The sequence below is a fragment of the Accipiter gentilis genome, chromosome 10 (assembly GCF_929443795.1).
Source record: "Accipiter gentilis chromosome 10, bAccGen1.1, whole genome shotgun sequence".
Classification (NCBI taxonomy): Eukaryota; Metazoa; Chordata; class Aves; order Accipitriformes; family Accipitridae; genus Astur; species Astur gentilis.
Genome location: NC_064889.1, coordinates 4288557 through 4312858, shown reverse-complemented (window position 1 = coordinate 4312858; position 24302 = coordinate 4288557). Strand labels below are relative to the sequence as shown.

Sequence of the window (24302 nt, the reverse complement as noted above, 5' to 3'; positions counted from 1 at the left end):
AAGTTTCACGTTTAGGCTCAGCAGAACTACTACTTTTTTTTTTTTTTTTGCTGCCGTCTCCAAACGAAAAAACAAGCCCCAACGCCGCGGCAAGGGACGCCACCACCCCCAGTGCCGCCTCCGAGGCACAGGCACTGCTCACACCTATGACTAGTGCCTCGCCCGGCATTTCCCCATCCCACCTCGCCTGTTTTTAAAAAGCAGCATCACACAGCCACCCGCTACACCTCCAGCCGCACGCTGCTGCCTCCAGGCGCACGCTCCTGCCCCAGACCCGCAGATCCCAGCGGCACGGAGGACCATGGAGGCTGGCTGGCTTCCAGCACCAAGCCAAGGTGCTAGAAATAAAGAAAAACCAAATTAAATAGAAATGAACGATGCCGGGACACGCTTCTCCATGGGTCTTTGCTTTGCCAGAGGAGTGCTGCAGCACGTTGCAAGGGGGAGCAATGAGCTGGTCCCAACTGACCTGGCTTAGCCAAGCCCAGGATGGCATGCAAGACTTCTCGGCTCCGCTCTCTTTTCCCCGAGATTCGCCTCCTTCAGCATTTCTGGCAGTGAAATTCCCACTCCCCCACCTCCTGCGGTGCTCTTCAAAAGGATACAGTCATTGGCTTCGGTGGTAGAGCCAAGTTCACCCTTCCTCCCTCTCAAGTCCCCCCTGCAGTTCCCACAGAGAAGTTCATCGTTTTTCCACACCCCAGTACTTTGGCGGGGGGGAGTGGAATTACTCACGAAGGCAAGCAGGCACCCCGCACACCAGCAAACCCCGCAAAGGTGATTTTTCCTGTGGAAAAATCCATGAATCACTGTGAAAGTCAGTCTGGCTTGAACCAAGACACACTGCTCACCATTGTTTATTAAAAAGAATTAATCAGCAATCTTTTTCCTGGCTGGGTCTATGAAATATGACTTATCCCAACCACTCACTAACAGGTTGTGTGCTCTGGGAGCTTTCTCCATGGCTCATGGAGCGCCACAGGGTTTTGTTAGGTCAAATGACCGATGACTGAATAAGCTTGAATCTGAAGGAAATGTTTCCTGCAAGTCTCAGACCTATTTTCACTCCCGGGAGACACTTCTGGCACTATCTGTTCCTGCAGACACGTTGCTCAGTGAATAATCGTGCCGGAGCAAGGGAGCCCTGGGGTGTTGCGGCCCTGGGCAAGGGGTGAGACCGTGAAGAAGAAGGGGCACAGGCGGAGCAGGAGCCTGACACAGAGCACATCTCCTCTGCCTGCCTTAAAAACCACGGGCAGCCACCACGCCAACCAAGCCACATGCAGGCAGGCACCGGGAAGGGCAGGCTGGAGGGACGGGGCAGGCAGGGGCTGGCATTACTCTGCATGGGCACAGCAGTTCTGACCCAATGAGACAACCAAGCGGGAACAACCCCGTAACAAGAGCTTCTTTCCCAAAAGTGTCCTTGCTATAATCTAACTTTTTTCTCTGGGCAGCACCCTCCTGTGCACAGGAGTGCTGCTGTGACACGGGGTAAGAGCAGCAAACTTCAATGCCTACGGTTGCAATAGCAGAAAAGAGAGATAATTGCACTTCTTATGGCAGCAGTAACTTATCTCAGCGAAACTTTTCCTGCTAATGAGGCTGTTCTGGTCTGAAATCCAGCGAGAGTTGAGAGGGCTGGTCCTGCTGCCAGCTCGGGGGTGGGTACAGGCAGAGGGCAGGCAGGCGTGGGAAAAGCAGCCTGGGAAACCACTGCCACGGTCCCAGCCTCATCATTGCTTTGCAGCTTACTGGAGTTTAGTTTTCCAGTGCTAGTACTGTACCAGTGAGCCGGCTTGCATTTATTTCTCCTTAAAAAAAAAATAAAAATCCCACTGTATCAGCTGTTGTCTCCTCTGCCTCCTCTTGCCTTTGGCTACGTGCTGGTTTCAAGGCAACTCCCGGTAAAGCAGCATTTGCCATCCAATCCTGGGCCTCTGCAGAGGATTTTCTGCATCAGTGCCCACATGCTTACAGGTCCCGGGGAGCCCATGGCTGGCACCGCCGGGGGGGGGACTGGGGACAAGCCTCTCTGCCGATGAGCGCCAGCTGCTGAGCGGGTTGTCTGGGCTGCAGCAGCTGGAGGCAGAGGTAGCAATTTGTGTGCTCACCTGGAAAGGCAAACATCCTCCCAACCCTTGCAAAGCTGCTGAGAAACCAGCTTCTGGCTCTTCTCCTAGAAGTTGAGCACCACCATATTTGAGCTACAAGGAGAAGATGCAAAATCCCCTCTCCCTTGGTCCAGGCACACCGTGACGGAGCCAGAGGTGAGCCAGCTCCGCGGGAGAACCAGATTCCAAAGAAATGCTCGGAGGGTGGTGGTTGCAGCCAGCTAAAGGGGCTCCATCTCCCCTTTTGCAGGGACCCACAGGACTATGTCTGCAGCGTGGCTGTGCTCTGGCACCGTCCCTCAGTGCCCAGCGCATCCCAGGGCAGAGCCACCGCTCCCCAGCACCGGCCCCGCTCCTCATCGGCACGCTGGGCACACGCATCCAAGCGGCACGGGGCCGCTCTCCCTGAATTCCATCCGTGTACCCAAGCGGTGGCAGCGGGAAGGCTTGGAAAAGTAGAGCAAGACAAGAGAAAGGGAGGGAGGCCCGAAGCCGCAGCTGAGCGCAGCGCAGCAGCTCAGGCTGCAAAGCCAAGGCTGACGGCATCGCTTTGGTTACCTGCATGACCTTGAAAGCCCGGGATAAGCTGCAAAGATGAGAGCGAAAGCCTCCAGCGGCAGCTCTGCACGCTGCCGGGGACAGGAAAAGTCAGGCAGGGTACAGAGAGGTGGGTGCCATTTGGGATGTGCCACCCCAGCGGTGGACCTCGCCCAGATGGGCCAGGCTGCTTTTACCTCTCTCTCAGCTCCTTCCCCAAAAACACAGCTCACAACCCCGAGCCTTCTTTGCAGGGCACTTAGGCGGGTCTTGGGTTTTGTTCCCACGCGAGTACATGCGTGGGAAGAGGTGAACACCCCACGTCACTCCTCTCAGACCCAGCTCTTGCACAGGGCAGCAGCAGGAGGGGGTAGGCTCCAGCCATGCAGGAGAGGCTGGCAGCACACAAGCAGGCTGCCCAGATCACAGCGTGTGTAGCTTGAGAGCTCAGAATAAATATTTAAAGGTGGAGAGAAAAACAAAACCAAAAAAAAAAAAAAAAACCAAACGCTCCTCTCTGCGAGCAAGTTCTCAGTCTTTGCTCTGGGATTTGAGGCAAAGACAGACAGAAATATGACAAAGGAGACGCGGGTTTCAGCAAATCATGGGCACATCAGAAGCGATGGCTTCCAGATGCCGGCTTTGCTGCAAGATAAATTCCCTCCTAGCCGTATGCCTGACAACCCCGACAGCCCTTGGGGACTGCAAGTCTGCTTTCCCTGCAGACGCATGGGGCTGCAGCGAGCCCACCTCCTTACACCCATCCACCCCAGGGAATACCCAGCCGGTGATGGGAGCCAGGGAGTTACCCAAATCCCTTTCCAAGCTAGTTAAAGCTGGTCCTGATGTGTGTTCCCTCCTTGCCCCGTCCCGCGAGCACGCCCAAGGCGATGGGCTCTGCATCAGGGTGTCGGACGAACGCTCCCAACAAAATCCCCATCCCTACAGCAGAGTTCTGCCAGAGGAACAAACCGCGGCTTGGCTTTCTCGGTGCCTCACGTAAGCGATGGCTGGGGGGAAGGATGGGAGGTGACAGCTCCACTCAGCTCCCAACAGCCTCGTGCTGGGCCATCGCTTGGAGGCGGTGGCCGGAGCAGCCACAGAGAACGGGCTGTTCTGTATGGCAAGGCTGTCCTCAGGTTGCTTTTATTTCCAGAGAGAGCTCATTAGCTCTGGTTGTGCAGGAGTTCGGGGTTTTTTTCCCCTGTTACCAAGAGCCGGAAAACTCCACTGAATAACATCTCTGAGCACAGGTGGAACAAAGACAGAGCGCTGGGGGAGAGCAGCAACAAAACCAGAGATAATCAAAGCTGCTGCTGCAGCCTCACATCGCTTACGATCTCCGTCTGGTTTGGATTTCCCAGCCGGAGCGGTCTCTGCTCGCTCAGCCCCCAGGAGCACCCGGCAGCCTCCTGTGTGCTCCTGGGGCTGTGCCCAGCCCCGCTCACCCCACCGCCCGGGACTGCAGGATTTGTCCAGAGCTGGCTCTGCTCAAAGGGGGAAGGAGCTGCAGAGGTGGGTTTGAGGTGGCAGGGAACCAGATTCAAGGCTCCCTGGGAGCAGCCCACTGAATCGGACGGGATGCCAGGAGCTAAAGGGGCTTGTCCATGCACTAGGCAAGGAGGAAGGCTCTGTCTCTGGCATTGCTACGCGAAGGGTTTAATACAGGCACATCCTACCCAGGGTGGGCACTCAGGGATGCTCCAGCAGCGATGTCCTGCCAGGATCGGTCTGGAGCAGCCACCTCCTTACCGAGCCCTGATGCTCCTCTCCCATCGCTGCACGGTCCAGCACATGCTGCAGGGGCTGCAGCCGAGAAAACACATGCCAAAGGCAGGAGATAAGCCAGCTCCCCAGATATGATCACAAGCCCCATTATCTCCTTAACCCTTATGCGATTCACTTATCCATCCCAGATCTATTTCTCCTTATCTAAATCCTCCTCCTGTTCTTTCCCATCTCTTGCCCCCGTGGTCGCTCTCGGAGCACCGCGGCCTGCCTCCCCAGAAGCGAGAGAGGCTGCAGGAAAGCCTGATGCCCCGGGCTGCCACTCACCACAGCTAATGGGATAGACTCCGATTGACTGGCCCCAGCGATTTAAAGTTAATAAAATGTTAAAAGCAGCCCTATAAATCACCCATCCAGGAAGTGACCTGGACAGGAGGCCTAACAAGTTAGCAGAGGGTTTTATTTAAAAGCCATTTGTCTGAGAAGTGTAACACAAAGAGCCAAATAACTCTTAGGAAAACAGCAGTGCTGGAGCTACCAGGAGGATTAGAGCGGGCTGGATATTTACGGCCGAAGATGTCAGCCTTAGCGGTGCGAACCGGCCCCTGCTTCCCTGGCTGAAGGGCTGGAGCATCCCAGCTGATCCCCGCTCCAGAGGTATGGAATCAGGACAAGCCAGACCCCAGCTCCGACCTACGTTTTTAGCTCGCTGGGGCCACTGCGACCCTCTCGCAGACCTCCCAAAACAGGAGTCTTGTGCCCATGCCCACCCTGCCATAGGCCGATGAAGTTCGCATCTTCTTCCAGGCTCAAGCTCCCCTGCACAGGGGATTACACACATGGAGAAGTCGCGATTCTCCTATGTTGCCGCACGCAGCTGACGCCTCTGTTTGCAAGGAGAAGCTTGAAAACAAGAGGCCCAAAGATCTCAAAACCCAAAACAACCCCAGAAATTGAGTTTCTGGTTTCTAAACCTGATTTCCACTCCTCAGCTGTGAATACCGATTTTGCGCCCATCAGGAGGGCAGTTAGCCCTGCATCAGCCTCAGCTCCAGCTCGCTCCCTGCCAACCAAGCTCTGCTTCTTTAACCTGAAAAAACCCCTACGGCACAGTGCAAAGAACAGACAAGGGTGTTTCACCGGGACGGGGGCTCAGCCCCCTCCCAAACACCCTCCCACAGTCACCCCTCGCTCCCCCACCGCAGGAAGCCTCCAAAACACCCCAAAGGCCTTTTGCAGCGGGAGGAAAGGCGACACATGCTTGGGAAGCCTCTAGAGCGTCGTTAAGAGGCAAATGACAGACAATTATCCTCAGAAGTACATCAGGGAAGCAGAGGCAGTCGCAAGGCACCCGTCCCACCCAAGCCCGGCTCCTTGCAGCAGCCCAGCCTGCCTTCTGAAACTACGACCAAATTCACAGATGGGATAAGGTCTGCAAGCAACAGGGTTACATCGGGAGCTACCCCACCTTCAAAATCACCTTTTAATTGCAAGACAAGGGCATTTCTCATCCCTGAACCCAACGCCTCGCCCTCCCAGCAAGCTGAGGGAACGGTGCCCACCCGGGCAAGGCAGGAGATGCAACGACCCAAGAAATAAGCCAGCTTTCGCTTGCGTTTGCAAACGCCTTGATTTTCACAGACAGAAAGGATGTGGTCCTTACCTTGGGAGGGATAGGAGAGGCTGGGCGCGGGTGCAGCCGGTTCTCCTTGCCGGCGACGGGCACCTTCCTGGGGGAGCGGGGAAGCCTAGCAGGGCCGGGGGGCTGCGGCCGGGGGGCTGCTCCGGTGGCTCTGCGGGTGCTGAGGGCAGCTCATGGCTCCCAGGCGCAGGGGGCTGCGGGTAAGAAGGCACAGGAGACGTCAGAGCGGGAACCTCATCACCCACCGAGCAAACCCAATCCCACAGCAAGTTTGACTTGAAAGAACTGTAAATATTGATATTTGTTTTTCTGTATTGCCCTTATTTCCCCCCCTCCCCATCATCAAGGAAACAAGAGGAGTAGGGGGGGGGACCTGCTTAGTTCTGGACACTAAGCAGATGTGAATACTTGAAGAGGTCCAGCACCGCTTGAGGGGCTCCTGCCAGGTGTAGGGTGATATTTGGGTGCAGTTCCCAGTGGGTGTTACTGTGCTTCCAGCATCACTGGTGGGGAGGGAGAGAAAGCACGAGCTTGCCTGGGCCAGCAGCCCCCCTGCCCGCACTGAGGCACACAGCCAAGAAGATGCAAGGGAAGGACCCCCCCCAGCTCAACGGGCCCAGCTGGGGGTCTCACAGGGCCTGGGGAGCTCTCTCCGCTGCTCCCAAGTCAAGGGGTCCCACTGCCACCTCCGAAATACTAAGAGAAGGTCCTTGACCTGCTGATCTGCGAGCCCTCCTCGCGACTTCGGTGCTGAAAGAGAAGCGAGACCCTTTCCCAATGGAGGAGGTGGCACCTTCACTCCTCCTCTAACCAGCTTCACCTTCGCCTGCAGCACTACCCTCTCCAGCACGGGTTTGATTTAATACATTTATTTAGCAGCGAGGTCCCCAAGGCAGACCTTACATCCTTTTTTGCGTCTCAAACAGTTTTGAGCAGTCAATGTTTAACAAATTAATAATAGAGTGATGGCGCCTTAAAAAATAGACTCTCCCATCCTCAGAAAAGGAGCCGTGTCTACCAATTACTCCGAAGGGCACCGCTTTAGACCTTGCTGAGCAAATGGCATTTAGCCGCAGCCACCTTTTAATGGGAATGATGTGATCCTGCAAGGGCTGCAGTCAAGTGTATCCCATCTTAAGATATCCCCACGCTGCACAGTGAGAGGGCAGGGAGGAGGAGGAGGGATGGAAGCAAATGCTGTTAGCTCGGGTATTTTTTTAGCAGCCATCCCCAACCTGAGGTCTGACATCCTATCCCAAGTTGCCAGTTACGCTCAGCATCTCTCGGTCATAGAAAGTATTCGCAAGGTTTGCGGCGGAGGCTGGCAAATATTTGCCAAGGATTCTTCCAAATCTCCGAGCCCGCCATGCGCTTGCTGCAAATTTGTTTGCTGATCGTGGTCCTTGCGCTAATTTGCAAACGGAGAGCAAAGAGCAAGAAAGCGAGTGAGGACGATCCCCTATCCCACAGGGAAGACAACTCCACCGACCCTAATGAGGGCTCGGTGATTAACACCTGCAGCACTGGAGCACAGGGGGGGTCTAACACCCAGATCTTGATGCCGATTGTGGCCAAGGCAAGTGATCTGTCAGCGAAGGCAGCACCAGGGAATGGAAGGATGCTGCCGGGGATGGCGATAGCTGCATGTCAGCAGCACCTTCGGGGTACACGGATGGCGATTTCCCCAATCCCAGCTCCCTGCGCGAGCATGTTGCAAAGGGGTGGTGGGAAAGCACCCTTTCCCCTTCCCCACTCCCCCAGCTCACTCCCCAAAGAGATTCCCACCAGAGTCTTTCCCCCCCGCCCCCGGCTTTGCCGCTGATCTTGGCACCTTAGCAAGCTCCAGCACAGGCCGAGCACTCTGCTAATTAGCTGTGCTAATTAATCACAGTTTCCATTGTTTATTCTTTTGTTCTCGCACAAACACCGGCACTGCCCGGCGTGGCAAGCTGCCGTGGCATTCACCAAGCGCCAGCGTGGCTGCAAAACAAAACTAGTGGAGCTGGACCTGGAGAACTGGGGGGGGGCACTGACCACCTGAGGCTGCTGCCACCACCGCGGGGGGCACGGAGCGGGTCGGAGCACACGTGCCACCGTCCCAAGTCCCACCTGTGGCCACCAGCACCGCAGCCTGGTCTTCTGCTCTCCAGCCCTGGGGATGGCAAGCTGGCTGTCCCTCCAGCAGATCCCAGCCCCCCCACCAGGGAGACACCCCACGCTCGCTCCCAGCAGCGGGCACCGCAGCCGGAGCTGACACACAGCCATCCGCCTCCCCCCGGCTAATCCCCCCCGCACGCCGAAATCCTGCCTTTGTGTTCGCCGGATCCACTGCCCAAGCATTAGGCACCCCCAATCCCAACCTAATCTCTAGAAAGCTCTTTTGCCCAGGGCGGGGGCAGCGGGGGGGGGGGGGGGGTGTCTCCTTCCCCACGGCAGCCCTGGTACCCTGGAGGCACGGGGGGCAGGAGGACACCCCAGCTTTGGCTCCTCGCCGGTGCTGCCAGGCTGTGCTGGGGATGAACCTGACAGACCATTACCTCTCCACTCGCTCCCTTTTGTCAGGACTGTTTTTTAACTAGGTATTTTTTTTGGGGAAAAAAAAAAAGACACGAAGGGGAGAGAAAAGAACTGTTAGTCCAAGGGAGCCTGTGTTGTTAAATACAGAGAAATCCAAGTCTGGAGTCCAACAGAGGCCAAGGTTTCCAGGCTTTGACACAGCCGACAAGCTGGAGCACAATGAGAAAATACGTGCACAGAAATAGCCAGGCAGGATAAAGGATTTACTGCCTCTTTCACAGAAAAGAAAAGAATAAGCTTAAACACTCCATTTAGGAGCGTTAAAAAAAAAAAAATAGATCTGCAGGAAGAATATTTGAGCAGCAGGATTATCAGGAGGTGAAGAAAAAACAAACCCTGCCTGTCCTGGGTGCAGGAGGGGATGGTGCTACAGCGGAGCAGCAGCATCCCCAGAGAACTTCTCACCGGGCCTCCCCTAATCCCCCAGCAGCATCTTGCAGCAAGCATACAGACAACATGCCAGGTCTCACCTCAGATCCACGTCGTCTGTCCCCTCCTGCCCTACACTGAGCCAGGACATCCTGGTGAGCCCGCATGCCAGCACATCCATGCACCCTCCTCCTCACCCAAATCCCTCTCCAGGGTCCGCTGCCCCGGTGCCACCCGCCCCAGCTAATGAGGCTGGGGCTCCCTGGTTCTCAGACAGGCTTTTCTGTGATGGGAAGGCTCCAGGCGCTTGGCTGCCCTCCATTTCATAAGGAAATCATCTCAGATGACCCCCATGAGGCCATGGCTGAGGAGGCCTGATGGCTGGAGAGCCAGGGGCTTCAGGGAACAGCTCCGTCCCACCATCTCCCCCGGTTTGTCCTTGTTGAAAAGGAAAGTTCTGAGTTCCCTGAAAGTTTCCTCCAACTCGTGATGAAAAAGAAACTCTCTGGAGGAAGAGACAGGAACCCAGTTTCTCTGATGAAAGTATTGCAGTAGGATTTTTTTTTTTTTTCTTTTGAGTAGCATCAGCCAGAACAGAGCGTTGTAACCAGCCAGGCAGAAGGTCTTACCCAATCCATGGCAGGAGACCAAGTCTCCCAGCTGGAGACTAGGACAGAACCTGGTCCTGCTGAGAACCAAGGTAAAAGCCAAAGCCACCATATCTGGGCTGAAACAATGCAAGATTCACAAACCCACTCAGCCCCCAGCCTGGAAGTGCCAGAGCAGCTCAGACCGTATTTCTGAAACTGCGAGGTGGCCGCGAGCTGCTGGTGGGTCATTTAGTCCATTCCCCCTTGGAGAACAGGGATTCACTGTGCCTAAAGTGTGCCCAATGGCTACAGTCAAGCCTGGCCTTCAACATCTCCAGCAAAGCCAACCCTACAACCTTCCTTGGCAGCCTATCCACAGCTTAATTGCCCTGATAGTTATGAATTGAGAAGGTCTTTTTTTGTAAAAAGCAGCTGATTTCTCAGCAGCAACAAATACTTGGGAAAGCTTTTTCTCTGGCAAACTCTATTGTTCATCTCTTTCACATAAAATGTTCCTAATGAAGAGGGAAAGAAGGATCTTGGCTTCTTTCAAAACAATCTGAAATATTATATTAAAAACATGCACTGAGTGTTGACATATTTAGTGCGTTGCTTTATAAAGCAAATTGCCCGAGCTTATTCAGAGCTTGACACCATTAAGACAGCACATAACTATGTGACTGGGAGGATACCGCTGCAAGAAGTCCTGTTTGGGGGGGAGGTACAGCTTGGAGCAGCCAGACGGCCCTGACCCCAGCTTCGGTGGGAGCTGAAAGCCACCAGCCCCATCCAGCCCCCAAAGGGAGGGATGTACAAGCACCACTCAACACGCCAACGTGAGGAGTGCAGCAGGTTTCAGACCCGTGAATCCTCCCCGCCTGAACCCTGAGCTCCTCATCTAGGCATCTCCAAAGGTCTGAGGCTGGGAGGACACGGTACGTACCCCACCAGGCTCTCCCAGCGATGGGCACCCGTGTTGTGGGAGAAAACCGCGGTATTCCCCTCACCACACCAAGCCCAACCCCTTGGAAAAGGGCAGGAATTCTCAGTTCAGTAGGTTTTTCAAGCTGGAGGCATCTGGGTTTCTCTCCATTTAAAAGGAGAAAGGAGACAACCCACCCTCAGTGCGAACACACGAAAAGCCAAGCGCTAGAATGGCCAAAACCCTACAATTTCTGCCCAAACTTCGAGTGAAAACACATTCGGCAACACAACCTCCAGAGCCACCAGACCTCAGCCTTTCCCGCTGCAGGCACGACGTCCAGCCCCCGATCAGGCAGCTGACTGCAGAGACCGGCTGGCTTGTTTTCCCTGCCTGGCATACGCGGGGTCCCTACAGAGCATCCGTCCTCTCCCCAGGCATCTTTGAAGGGCTCCGGGCTCCGCTGCAACAGGATTTTCCAGACATTAAACTGATGCTCAGAAAACAAACAGACATAGGAAAAGCTTTCATTACAAGGCTGGTTTGCGTCCAAGTGCAGCCCAGGGGCCAGGCTAAGATAGGCAATGGCGCCTTAGCAGCCTCTCGCCGGAGGCCGGCGTGACTCTCTGCGGACTCATCATCCGTGGCAGATCCATGTTCATTTTGCAGGATCAGGGGCAGGAGAAATGAGCAGGTTTTCTGGCACATTGGCTCTCCTCCAAGGACAAAAAGTTTTGATGCTGACAAAGCCACTGCACCCTGTCCTGCCGGGAGGGTGCCCAACCAAGACATTTGGGTGCTTCCAGAGACCCTGCTGGCCTCGGCAAGGGCATCCCAAGGGTGACCAGCATCCTCCCTCCAGCACAGCAAGCACAGGGAAAGGAAGAGAGGGAACCTCCAAATGCTGCCGTGAAAACGTCAGCACCGAGAACTTGGTAGGATTTCCTTTACCGTCTTCCCTTCCGAACAACCTGCTGTACCGTTAATTACCCAGGTGTGGGAAGTCACATTTCAGGTGGGCACCATCAGCGACGGAGGGGCAGACACTCCTCCACGCGGCCGAGTCCCCTCCTGCCAAAGCCCTTGGCTTTCAGACACACAGCAGATTTCGTTCCTTTTGCGGTCAAACTGAGCTTCGGGCAGGCAGCATCCTGCACCCGTCACCTACCAGCCCCCTGACACTTGCGAGGGCGGTGGTCTTGGGGACAATCCGGACCCCCTCGGGTTTATCGGCACCAGCAAGCAGGCAGGCTCCCTGTGGCACGATCCACTGAGCGAGAGGCATCGCAACAGATCAGAGGGACCCGGGGCTCCTCCTTATTTATATTCCCCTCCAGCCGCAGCCTTCGACATGGCTGAGGAAGGCGAGGCAAGACAAGGCCTACAGAGAACGCCTAAAGATTATTTCTCTCAGATTCCAATTTATTTTCCATCATTAACGCTTTTGAAAGCCCAGCATGTCCTGCACACAGGAAGAGCATGTTAAACACGCGGGCAGCGGAGCTGCAAAACCGAGACGAGCACGTGCCTGGCACAGGTACCCAGCCAGCTGGGGAAACGTGGCATCAGCAGGCACCCTGCTAGCAGCATGGCCAAGGGAAGGGCTTTGGTGCCAGTGAGCATCACCCTCACTCAGCAGAAGCTGAAATAGAAGGTAGTTATCCCCCATAGAGAGATCCCTCACCACGTGCCCGCTTGAGCCTCTTCCCACAGCCCTGGAAAAGCAAGAGCATTATCCCAGAAAGCAGAGGTACCGCAAGCCGAGGTGATGAGCATCGCACGGCAGCAGAGAGAACGCAGGACTGGGGGAGAGCAACCTGCGTGAAGGATGAGAGGAGCTGGAGCCTTCCATAATGTAGAGAAAATTGCTTTCGCCAACTATCTGCAGTTTTAAAGCAATTACATTTGGGGGGGGGGAAGCCGAGAGCACGTCTGAGTGCTGCACACATGGTGTGTGTGTTTTAAAACGCAAGAACCGAGTAAGGGGAAAAAAAAAAAAAAATAGAAAAAGAAAATGCCTTTTAAAAAAATTATTTGATGCAGTAGGTACCGAGAGGATAAAATATTTATAACTCAGGGAGGGGATGGATCCTAGAGGCAGCCAGACATGCCAGCAATGGGACAACAGAGATCTCAGAAGAGGAGCCTGGGCAGCGCACTCCCACTGATAGTCCCCTTCCCCCTGAGCCTGGGAAATCCTCCTCGGGAAGCTCTGACAACGCAGCGGCCGAGCTCTGCCTGGCCCAGCAGAAATAGGGCTCGCCCTAAATAAAACACCATTTGCCCTCCACTTCAGCTGCTTCCGCAGGAAGGACAGTAACAAGCAAGAGCTGCTGCAGTGCCGGCATCAGGGTCAGGTCTCGGTGGGCTTAAACACCCTTGGGAACATGCTGCCCTCAGATGAAGTACGGAGCTGCCTTAATACTTCCATTTATAGACCTGCAGGCTGACCCAAAACCCGGTAAGCGCCCCAGCACCTACCAGTTAAAGCCTTTCCAGGACCAGATTTAGACTGGGAGGCAACAGCTTTATTTCGCCATCGATGAGAAGCTCCTTCAAGCTATAAGAAATACTTCTGGTCTCCTTCCCTGACAAGCCGCCACCCTTCGCCACCGTTTTCCCCCTCTAATCTGCTGGAATTAGGAAGGATCCCAGGCCATAAGCACATCTTCTCTAATTACCGAGGTGGCAGGGGCCGAGCTGCCCCGATCCCTGGAGCCACTGCACTGACTGCTGCCGGCACTGCTTAGACATCCAATTTATCAGGCGGATGCCCCTTTCGCTTTCTAGCCACGCATCGTCCCCTTGTCTTTATCTGCTCCGGGGACAGGTGCGGGAAGCGGAGAAGTGGCATCCGCAGCTGCTGGTGACAGAGCCCCTTTTCAAAGGATGCTGTTCCGCTGTTATTACCAACTCTCGCCAAGTGGAATTGAGACATGAAGTAGATTTGTGCCCAAGATAATGGCGTTTATTAGACAAGCTATTGAGGAGAAAACAAAAGCTAACAGTGGAGAGCCACTAAGAGCAATGCTTAAAGAGAATCCATCAAGAATACAAAGAGGAGCAGTGTTAATAGTTGGTGCTTCCCGTCAATGATTAGAAACCCTGAGCAGTCCCTTAACGACACTGGCAGAGTGAAGGTTAGTGTCAGCCAGCAAGAGGTGACAAACAGCACAAAGGTGTCCGCACCCTCGAACAAAGCAGCATTCAACCCCTTCCTTCAGGGTCAGATGCGTCTGAGCATCTCTGCCCCCGGCTGCCAGCCCCCAACTCGCTCACCACCCTTCTCCTTGCCTATATGAGCATCATACGATACCTATACCATACGCTCCTACCACACACAGAGCTGCCACCCTCCAGAGCAAGGATCCCAGGATGGCTGCTCCAGCCCCTGTTGCTGCATCCCATGGCCTGACCACGGCAGGACGGGGAGGGAAGGAGAATTTAGTCATTGCATCCCCCTGGAGTGACCGGGGCACGCACTTCTGATAAATCCAGAATTGCCTTCCCATGGCGAATGCCTTGAAAACTCATGGACCCACCTAGATTTTCCTACTGGAGACCATGCCCTTCTCTCCTCACTTAAGGAGACACATTTCTGCAAAATCTTTCAATAAAAAACTCATTTTTAATGGGAAAAAAAAGTCTTCCACAGGATCTTCCCTTGCATGCTGGTTCACCACCAGCCAGCCCGAGCCCGCAGTGAGATTAGCTGGGGCCTGGCACGGTGCTCACACTCTGAGCCACAGCAGAGATCTTTGGGATAAACACAGCAGAGACCACAGCTACTAAACTACTGTTCATCTGGGTCCTTGGTGATTTCTTCTTTCAAATTCCCAGCCCGGGCAAACAACATAGGAAGCCCCCGAATCCCCAGCCTCAAGGCCAGCCCACGGGGATAGCTGCTTTCACACCCAGACCTCTTCATCCCGACCCTCCTCTCCCTCTCTGGGAGGATGCTCAAGGACCGGGCTGGGGCAAGAGCCAGTGGCACAAGGTGACACGGAGGAGAGCGAGCCCAGGAGGGAGCACGAGGGCATCCCTGCAGCCCAGCAGCTCCTGAGAAATTTATTGTTTGTGACACGTTGTCAAAGTGAGATGCGCCTCATTAGTCAGAGCCGAAGCAAATGAGAGGGCTCCTTAGCCAATTAAAAAATAAATAAATAAATCAGGGATGCTCTACAGGGCTCACCACCTGCCCTTCAGCCCCGCTGGCAAGTGGGAAACCAAGGCAAGATGTAACACAGATCCGAGTCACGGCTTCTCGCCTTCACCAAGATGGCAAATTCCCTCTTTCCAGCAAGCGGCAGCAGCTGGGAGCAGCCAGCAACCATCACGCAGCCAGCAACCATCGCACAACCAGGCTGGATCTGGCACAGCCAGCTGGAAAAACACAGAGCTTGAGGAGCCACACCTGACACTTGGAGAGTTTGAAACTGAGAGGTTTCGTTTCACAGCTCCTGCAGCATTTTGTTTCCCAACTCTTCAAGCAGAGCTCGTTGACTCTCCTGAGCGGCATTCTCTGCTAAAAAAAATAATAATCTATTTTTAAAAGCTTTTCTTTTTTAAATGACGTGGTTTTCCTTTGTGGGTTAAGATGAGCTGGCACATGCCTTTCCTCGTTGGTTTTTCTTTGTTTTTTCCTCCAAGATTTATCAGCCTTCGGTGCAGAGGGCACTACAACTCTTCTCCAGCTTGGCAGCGATGCTGATCCTCCAGATTTTTACACCGCCCTCCTCCACCCCAGCCTCCTTACACCATCGGGGAGCCCCTGGCCCTCGGCAGCCCAGGATAACCAAATCCCAGAGCCCCCCAACATGGGGCAGGCTGCTTGATAAGGGGTGCTCACGGGCAGCTCTCCCCGGTTGCACAGCAAAACCTCCCAACGCTTGCGGGAGGGGAAAGCCAAACACAGGCAAAACAGGCAGAGGGACCGCTTTGATGCCAGCGGGCACCTGCGGGCAGAACATCGGCTTCCCCGTCACACGCCAGCTTGAAATTTCACAAGCGCACAGACGCACCTGCTAGCAGAGAACACCCCCAGCTCGCCGCTTTCCAAACGGGCGCCAGAGGAACCGGGGAACCGAAGACGGAGCCACGGACGCCGGGCGAATCAGTCGGGTCCAGCACCACGAGAAGAGCCAAAAACGCCCTGGGTGCCATCGCCCAGGAGCTGACCCCTGCCCAGGGCTAGCAGGGGACAACCCTGTTCCCACCACAGCGGGGGGGGGGGGGGGGCAAATCGCCATGGGACAGAGCGGCAGCTGGGGAGCAGGGTCTGCAGGGTCAAGGCAGGGTTTTCATCGGAGCACTGCCCCGTGGCCGCCAGCCCGTCCCCTTGGGCACGCAGATGCTCGCCTTGCCCTCCTCTCCTCGCCCCTGCCCCTGGCCCAGCACAAGGCAGGCTGAGCCCAACCCAGGCCAGCAGCGTTTTCCTAAATTAAACAATAAACAAGGAGCCATTGCAGATTTCCCTTACACTGCAGTTCCTTATTAATCCCCACAGTAAACACCAAGGGGAAGGAAAAAGAAAAAAAAAAAAAAAAAAACAAACCAAACCAAAACAATTAACCTAAGAGGGATGCTTTCTGTTTAAAGATACAAATGGATGCTAAAAGCAGACAAAGGAGCCAAGCAAATGCAAGGCAGACAGAGAGGGGAGCAGCCCACGGGCCCTGGCAAAGGAGGGAAGAGCGGCAGGGCTCGTGCTGGCCGTGCCTGGGAGCCTCTAACACACGGGAGCCATCGCCGGCGCGGGAAGGCAACCTGCAGGGCAGCTCGGGCTGCACAATCCTACACCCCTTGCCGGGTCTGTCACCCCGGCAAGGGTTTCCTGAGGAGCGGGGGTACCCCCTCACCACCCCCATATACGCCCTGGCCTGGACCCGCCGTCTCCTCCCAGCAGGTCCCCGAGGCCGAGCAGGTTGATGGCTCCCACGGAGGGAGTGGGGTGCAGCACGCCAGGCTCCGGGGGGAACGGTCAGGCAGCAAAAAATGCAATTACTGGCCTGGAAAAGGGCCAGGGCGCTGGAACTAACCCCCTGCGCCCAGTGAGTAATGCTGCACGAGGACGGTTTAATGAGAAATGCCCATTTGAAGCTTAACGGCTCTCACCGGCAGATTCCCCCCTCTCTTCCCACTGTAGCTGCTTCCCAGACAGTGCACCCAGCTAATTAATTACAGAGCACAATCCAATCAGTCAGGCCATCCTATTGCAGTTAAAGGCGTTTAAGAGATAATGCCATGAAACTCCAGATGGACCGGCCTGACCCCTGCCTCCGACACCACTGGGGTACTCGGGAGCTGCCGCTACTCCGGCCAACATCCCAGATCCAAACACACCCAAAAAAAACCCCTTCAGGTGCTTGCAATGCTCCCTCCCCGTGCACTGGGTTTCTGAGCCCCTGCCGATTTTAATGAGACCTGTGCTGTTCTCTTCCTACTCGCCGCTGCCTGCAGAGTACGCACCAGCCTCGCTCAACACAAGCGCAGGTTAGGGAGATGCCACCTGCCCTAATTCTGCCTGCTCTGAGTTTGCTCTCAGCACGGCAGAAGGACAAATTCGAAGGCCACATGCCAGCCTGTCTTCTCCCCACCGCTGCCAACCTGCACCCCACATACGGTCAGCTGTGGCGGAGAGGCTGCCTCGAGGTGTCGTGGACCACCGATGTTGATACACCAGACCAGCCTGGTCTCTTCCCACCTCGCCGTACGGCTCCGCTCCGCTTCCCCGCTGCTCCCTCCCCAGTACCGAGAGGTGATGGCCGCTGCTTAGCTGCAGAGACCAGCCTCGCTGGAGATGGGCTTTGCTCTCAAGTTGAGGTAGGAGAGCGGCTAAAGCGACGGGATGCTGGACAACCGGCCCCTTTACGGTTATTACTGTTGGCATTGATGTGCTGATCTCCCTATGGGATGTTCTCAGCTTTGCAGGGAGACGGTTTAAATCTCCTCCCTGGGCTGAAAGTGTGGGAGTTCAACCAAAAACTGAAGTGCCGAGGTGGGAGAAGTTATCGGACCCCTTTGGCAAAGGTGGGGGCTTGCGTTAGCTCACCCCATTTGGTCCTGAATCAGCCACTGTCCCTCCTACCGCCCCTGGCAAGAGGTTCCTTCAGCGGGTGCCCTTGGTACCTCAGGCAGTCTTTTTTTCTCAATCACACCCATCTGAGGCCAAATCCTGGCCATGTACAGCTGGGAGCCCTGCCGGTTCCCAAGCCACTCACTGCAATGGTATCAAAGAAAATACCCGTGGCGCCAGATCCTGAGCGTCCCCGCAAAGACTCGGTGTGGTTACGTTGCTTTTTGCCGGCTGAGCTCCCAGCCGCCTTATGTTTGATGATGAAAGTGGCTGATTCTGTGATTTACTGATCCTACCCTTGGTTAATTTTGCCTACCCGGGGTGAGGATAAGCTCTTGGATTTGCAAACGTTTTGAGGATTGTGGTTTTAATTATTTTCTTTTTTTTCCCCCTTTATTGCGTGTGCGTGCATCAACAGCTCTTACGCCTTGATCCAAAGCCCAAAGTCAAGGCGGGGGATATACATCAAGTCTAAATATGCTCCTGTCACAGGTAGCATCAAAAGCTTGTTGCAGTTGAAATGAGCGAGGGTTCTGCTCTCACTTGGTCCAGCCCATCTCACGGCAGCGTGGCCTCCAAGGAGAAGTGCAGAAGAGTCTCTGCTCCTCAGTCACACCTCCAAAATGCCTTTGTCAGAGACTCGTGGACAGCTAACTACAGCAAGGAATGGAAAGCCTCTTCTCAGAGCTCTCCTCAGCCAAGCCACCCCTGGCCAGATACCCGGCTGTCCTGCATCAGGACCAGTACCATGCAGGCCACACTGGTCAGCACCAGGAGCATCGACAAGGTTTGCACCCAAACAACAACCTACAAGTTTCACTAATGCAAATTTGCAAAGGAGAGATGCGACTCTGGCAGGACCGGAGAACGGCTGCGAGCAAACAGCAGCATTCACTGAGCGCAATGGAAAGGGGATGGCACTGAGATGACGTCTAATAACCGGGTCTTCCTGAAAACACCGTATCTGCGCATCTACAAAACTCACCGTCTTACAAGGACATTTACTGAACGTCTCCTTACAGTGTCAGCAACAGACGCCAGCGATTAGCAAGAGGAGCCAGAACCGATGGTGGTCAGTACGGATTTATAAGCTGACTCTTGGTCAGTACAGGACCAAGCCCAGACCTCCAACGCCAGCTGCTGTTCCATGCTGGTGGGAGCTGCACGAGGGCTGGCTTGTTCTACTCAGCACTGAAGTGAAGTACAGCTAAGTCATTATCTTGGACCCTGAAATGATAGTCATTATCTTGGACCCTAAAACAAGGAACATCACTACAACAGCACAACACCACAGGTTCACCCAGAAAAGCAGCGGCACCGGCTCCTCATATCCACATCCCCTCCAACGAGCCAGCAGGGATGGGGCGCACCATTTCTTTAAAACATCTGCCCCACACACACCCCCCCCCGGGAAGGCTAAGGAACGAGGACGCCGAAGAGCTCAGCACATCTGGATGAACAATAAAATAAAATATGACGTCCTTCTTCCTCCCACTGGTGTGTCCCAGACCAACACATTATAGGGTCCGGCCGCAGAGAGGCCTCGTTTTGTGGTGGTGATACGGCCCCAGTGGGACGCCACAGCTGGAGGGCTGTATGGGGGAGCTTCTGCCCGCTGATCCCAATCCAGCTCCAGGGGCCAACGAGCATGGCACAGGCAGGACGGGAGGCGAGGAGACAGATGCTCCATACATCCCAGCTCCGCAGCCCTGGCAGGGCGGGGACATCCCCGTGGGCGCCGAGCTCCCCTGCCGCAGCCGTTTGGAGAGGGAAGAGGCTTTTCCCCCCGGAGTCGGAGAACCGAAACTCTTCGAATGCTTATCTTGAGAGCTCCTGTAAAGCGTTTCAGAGATTTTGGCAGGAGGAAGGAGGAGAAGCTGTTTGATAAACCCTGAGGCCATCCCACCTTACACGCCTAGAAGACAGCTCCGGAGTGCCCTGGTTCTGGAGGTAATTCCCTCATTCTCGGCTCCCCGGATACCCCATAAAACAGGGCACGTCTCCTGACGGCCCCGCAAGGACTCCCTTGGGAACCGACTGAAAAGATGAGCAGAAATGAAGCGATGCTGGAAAAGCATCAGCCCCTCAGAGAACGGCATCGACTTGAGGTTGCGCTAGCAGCCCAGAGCACCCGCTCTGTACCAAGCCCCCAACGCAACACACCGGGGAAAGTTCTTAGCCTTCAGCATCCGTCTTCCCTTTGCCACAGCTGTAGCACCAGGATCACTGCTGGAGCCTGCACCGTCCCATTTTCTGTACCCTGATACGAACCCTTCCTAGGACCCGCCAATTAAACCACTGAACTGTTCTCAGCTCAGCCTCCCATGCATGAAAACGTCCTGTTATTTCACACCTGCCAAGAGCTGCGTCCCAGCAGATTTATCTTGAACTGACACTCGAGGATAATTAAACCCTTCTCTCTCCTCTGTTAGCAGTGCAGCAGATAAAAGGAGAGCCCTGGGGCCCTCCGGCTGCTGTTGCGGTGGGTTGCTCCTGTACAAGTCGAGGAACACGAGACGAGACTCAGTTTCTCAACGGAGACATGGTCGGGGCGGCTGTGGGACAGCTTTGCATTTTGCCCTAATTTGGCGGGGGAAGCCGAGCGAGATGCGAGAGGCTTGCAGGCAGCTTCCCTAGCAGGGCAGATCATCTGATGAACGAAGAGCTGGAAATCTAAATGTCTGGGATCGAATCGAACCCCCCTCGTTTCTAAACCTGGGGGTATCCTCCGTCATCGAGTCGTTGGTCCCTAGAGGTCCGGCCACGATGGTCCAGGTGCCCTTCTCATCTCCTCTAGCTCTAGCCCAAGCTGCCCAAGGCAGGGACCGGCTCCCATGGCACGCACCGCTCTACCAGTAGCGCCGGGTGCCAGGCGCCCCAGACTCGGCCCAAAGTTGGCCGGTTTCGGGGAGCGGGCGGCAAGGCGGGCAAGCAGCCGGCCTGCCGGCAGCAGGCAGCCCCACGCCAAGCTCTGCCCGTCTCCCGCGCTCGCTGCCTGAGGTTACTGGATGCATCGAACCTCAAAGCCGAGCTTCGATCGCGGCGGTTTTGAGGTTGGCGTTGAGCATCTGCCGTCGCTCCGGCTTGGGCCTCCGGCGGCGGGGCCGAGAGCCCGGTGACCCCCAGTTTCCCTACCTACCCCAAATCAGCCCTTCGCACCGGAGGGGTGGTAGTGGGTGGTGGTGGTGGGTGGGGGGACACCCCCTTCCCTCACCCCAACCCCTTTGCTTGGGAGCCGGGTACCACTTTGCTGAGCGACTCCCCGACAAGCCGCAGGTCCCCCCCCCCCGGGGAGGCAGGGACAGGTGGCAGGTTGCCACCCGTGGCTACCCCCTCCCCAGCCCCGCTCGCCCCCCCCCCCCCCCCCCCCCCCCCCCCCCGCCGCTCTTTTACCTGCGGGGACCGGGCGAGACGCTCCGCGTTGCGGCTGGCTTCGGCTCCGCGGAGCTCGGCGCATCCTTCGCCGTTCGGGGCTCGGCCGGGCTCCTTCGCCCCGCTCCCCGCCGCTCTCTTTTCGGCTCCCCGCTTTTCTTCACCCGTTTTCCCACACCCCGGATCCGGCGGCGGGGCGGCGGGGGCATACCCCGGGGATTTACGGGTGTTACCGGGTGTCCCCCCCCCCCCCCGCCCCCTCTCCCACCTCCAAGCCTCCGCCGAACGCGGCTCAAGGCTCCGCTCGCCGCAGCAGCCGCCGCCGTATCGAGCCCCGTTCCCCCCCCCCCCCTTCCTCTTTTCCCACCCCCCCTTCGCTTCCCGCTCCCTCCTCCCCGTTCCCCTCCGGTGACAAATCGCGGCCGGGATTGCTTTAAAGAGAGAGAGCTCGTCTAGGCAGCCCGGGGCGGGGCTGGTTGAAAAAGGGGGGGGGGGGTGTTCATCCTCCGTCCCCGTCCCCCCCCCCCCCCCCCCGGCCTCTCTTGGGGTCCCTGGGTGCTAAGTATTTGGTTTGGCTGAGCCCCGACAACTCGACGCACCGATGGCTGCAAAGGCAGCTTCGCTGCCTTTGCAGCCATCGGTGCGTCGAGTTGTCGGGGCTCAGCCGCAGCCCCCCCGCCCCGGTGCAGGGAAAAGTTCCTGGGGAGACACGAGCTGGCTGTGGTCAAGGCAGGTTATCCACTGCCCCCCCACCTTCCCAGTGAACCCCAGTGCGGCTGCAGTCGGGGGGGCACTAGGCCAAGGTGTCCCCAGGCGCACAACACCGCCGGCAGCCTGAGCCGTGCTGGGGGGGGGGGGGGTGGTGGACTTTCCGATGAAGATTTTATCCGTGTGACATCTCAGCGGGGTCTGAGGGAAGCCGTAGCTTTCCTCGGTCCTTGGTGCATTCAGCAACCATGCTAAAAACTCTGCCTGGAGATTACCGGCCCAAGCTACCAGCTTTGCAGGACCTGGCAGCCCATGGAGGAAGCCCCTCTCCTTGCTCCCATACCCAAACAGTCCCCCTGGCCTTGCAGGAGCATCATCAACCATTTCTCTTCAAGACCAACTTACACCACATCCCACGCACACGTGCTGCTTGCGTCTGTATGCCCAGCATGGGTTGCCCGGCACAGGGGACACTAATCCTTGCAGACAGGCGTACGGAGCTACTGCAAAACCCCCCTCCCTGAGCAGCCTTCACCCCCTTTTAGTGAGCACGTTCATGCGCTCATCCATAAAACCCATTGCTACGCGGCAATTCGGGGTGCTTAACAAAGCAAGTTCGCAAGGTGATCGAATTGTGTGTCGGTCTGTTCCCAGATCTAAGCTTATTCCCTTGGCCTGGTTCGCCTTACCCCTTCCCAGGGCTGGAGGGAGAGGAGCCGCCGACGGCTCTGCGCCGGGGGAAAGGCACTGGGCTCCCTTCCACAAGCCCAGCTGGGCCCCCCCTTTCCCAAAGCTGCCACCCTGCCACACTCTTGCTTCAGATATCATCAGATGTTTTCTTTTTTCTCCTGCCAATATTATCCTCATCCTTATTCAAGCAGGAGCCGAGGCTTGCAGGTCTGTGGGTTTTAATCAAAACCGGAATTCTCTTCACACGGTTACGTTATCTCCGTTTGTCTCGCTGGAATGAAACAACGTGCTTGGTGAAGTTTTATAGAGAATCGCAGCCTGCGCAGCCTGGAGGCTGCGAATGCGCCCCTGGCCGTGGGCTATACGCTGGGCTGCCGCCGGGCAGGAGGAAAGAAAACCACCCAAGGAAACCACCCAAGGAAACTACAGCCGCCACAGCAAGGGCAGCCAGCCCTGGGGGCAGGAGCAGGCAGAGGTGCAGGCAGCTCACGCGGGGGTACGGAGCTGGGAGCGGGGCGGTGGGCTCGGGCACCGCTGCCCAGCCCCGGCTCTGCGGCAGGAGCGCAGGCAGCATCCCTCCGTACCTTATGCTGCAGTACTGGTGCTCGCTGCTTTCGTGCTTGGCGTTTTTCATCAGCGAACACCATCTGTACTAGAAGCGGGTATTGTTATGACCTTTGAGGCTCCATCCAGTGGTCGCTTCCATCAGATGCTTTTGTGTCTTACTATGATCCCAGGCACGGTGCCAGACTCAAAATGCGCTGAAGGCAGGGAACATCTTTCCTCAGGTTTCAGGAAGGAGATGCAGCGTCCAAAAAAACCTGCCCAAGATGCCAGGATTGGGTCTAGAGTTATTCCTGTTCCATTAACGCTAGAGATAAGCGAGATAGGAAAAGCCACCTGGTAGGAGGATTGTAAAATAATTAATGCATAATGTTAGTAATGATCTTCTTATTCCAGCTCGGCTTATTATTACAAGCAGCTTTGCTCTAGTCCACCATGATGTGCTGCATAAAGCAGCCATCTCCTGAATCTGATTTCCTGTTTGGAGTTGGTCTCTAGCTGAGAAATTACCTGCTCTCAAAACTGATTAGAGTCCTCATCAGCAGATTCTTCACCCATCCTTTAGGCAGGCCCTAAAATATACAGGGAATTCAGAATAATTTCATGCAGGAGGTAAAATCTGGAGTTGGTGGCCCAGCTGTGTGCCATTTCCGGAGAAAATCCAGAAAAAGCAGCGACGGCAGCAGGTCACCAGCCCAAATCTGGGTGCTGCGAGCTTCAGCTCCCGCGGTACCTTCCCTGCCGGTGGCCGACGCTGGCTGCCTCTGGCTCGTCACCCCTCGCACTCCCAAGCGTTTTGGGGGCCCGTCCCACGCACTGGGTACCTGCCAGCCCCCAAGCAGACGGAGGCCGGCGTCGGCCGTCCCTGTCCGTGGGAACGATGCTCCCTGCCCCAGTAAATTGGGGTCACCGGCAGCACAAAATGAGCCCAGCACATCCTGGAAGGAGCCTGGAGCGGGCAGGACACTGCCGACTCCCACTTCGGGCCCCTGCAGTTGCAGGCAGCCGGCTTTCTGCTCCTTTCACAGGCTGGTCCGGTTCCATTTGGAAAGCAATGAGGTAATTTTCCTCCTCTGCTAAAAACTGTCTCACAACTCCCATGGTTAAAAACCGTCTCCTAATTTCCAGCCTACATTAGCCAGTTTAAACCTATTTGTTCTTGCGCCAGCACAGTCTTTTAGCTTAAATGGTTCCTTTCTGTACCTGGTGTTTACTTGCTTGATATATTTATGGAGAGTAATCATATCCCTGCTTTGCCTTCCCTTTGCTGGGCTAAACAAGCCAAGTGCTTTCAGTCTTCTCTTGTAAGACAGGCTCTCCATTCCCCCCACCATACTAATAGCCCTTCTCTGTGCCGCTTCCAGCATGAATTTATCTTGCAGCAAGACGGGCCACGGTGGCTGTGCGCGGCGCT

At 55.9% G+C, this 24302-nt stretch overlaps 1 protein-coding gene across 2 annotated transcripts in view; it reads right to left on the bottom strand.

Moving 5' to 3' along the window:
- LINGO1 (leucine rich repeat and Ig domain containing 1) overlaps nt 1-21175 on the bottom strand; it is a 166209-nt gene extending 145034 nt beyond the window's left edge. The window contains exons 1-2 of one of the 2 annotated variants that reach the window (XM_049811463.1): nt 20948-21175; nt 6043-6215 (exon numbers count right to left, since the gene is read on the bottom strand). The gene's annotated coding sequence lies outside the window, so the exon portion shown is untranslated. Of the gene's footprint in view, nt 1-6042; nt 6216-20947 lie in introns of those variants that run through there. The other variant, XM_049811467.1, reaches the window with a different exon arrangement.
- Nucleotides 21176-24302: the final 3127 nt, after the last annotated feature.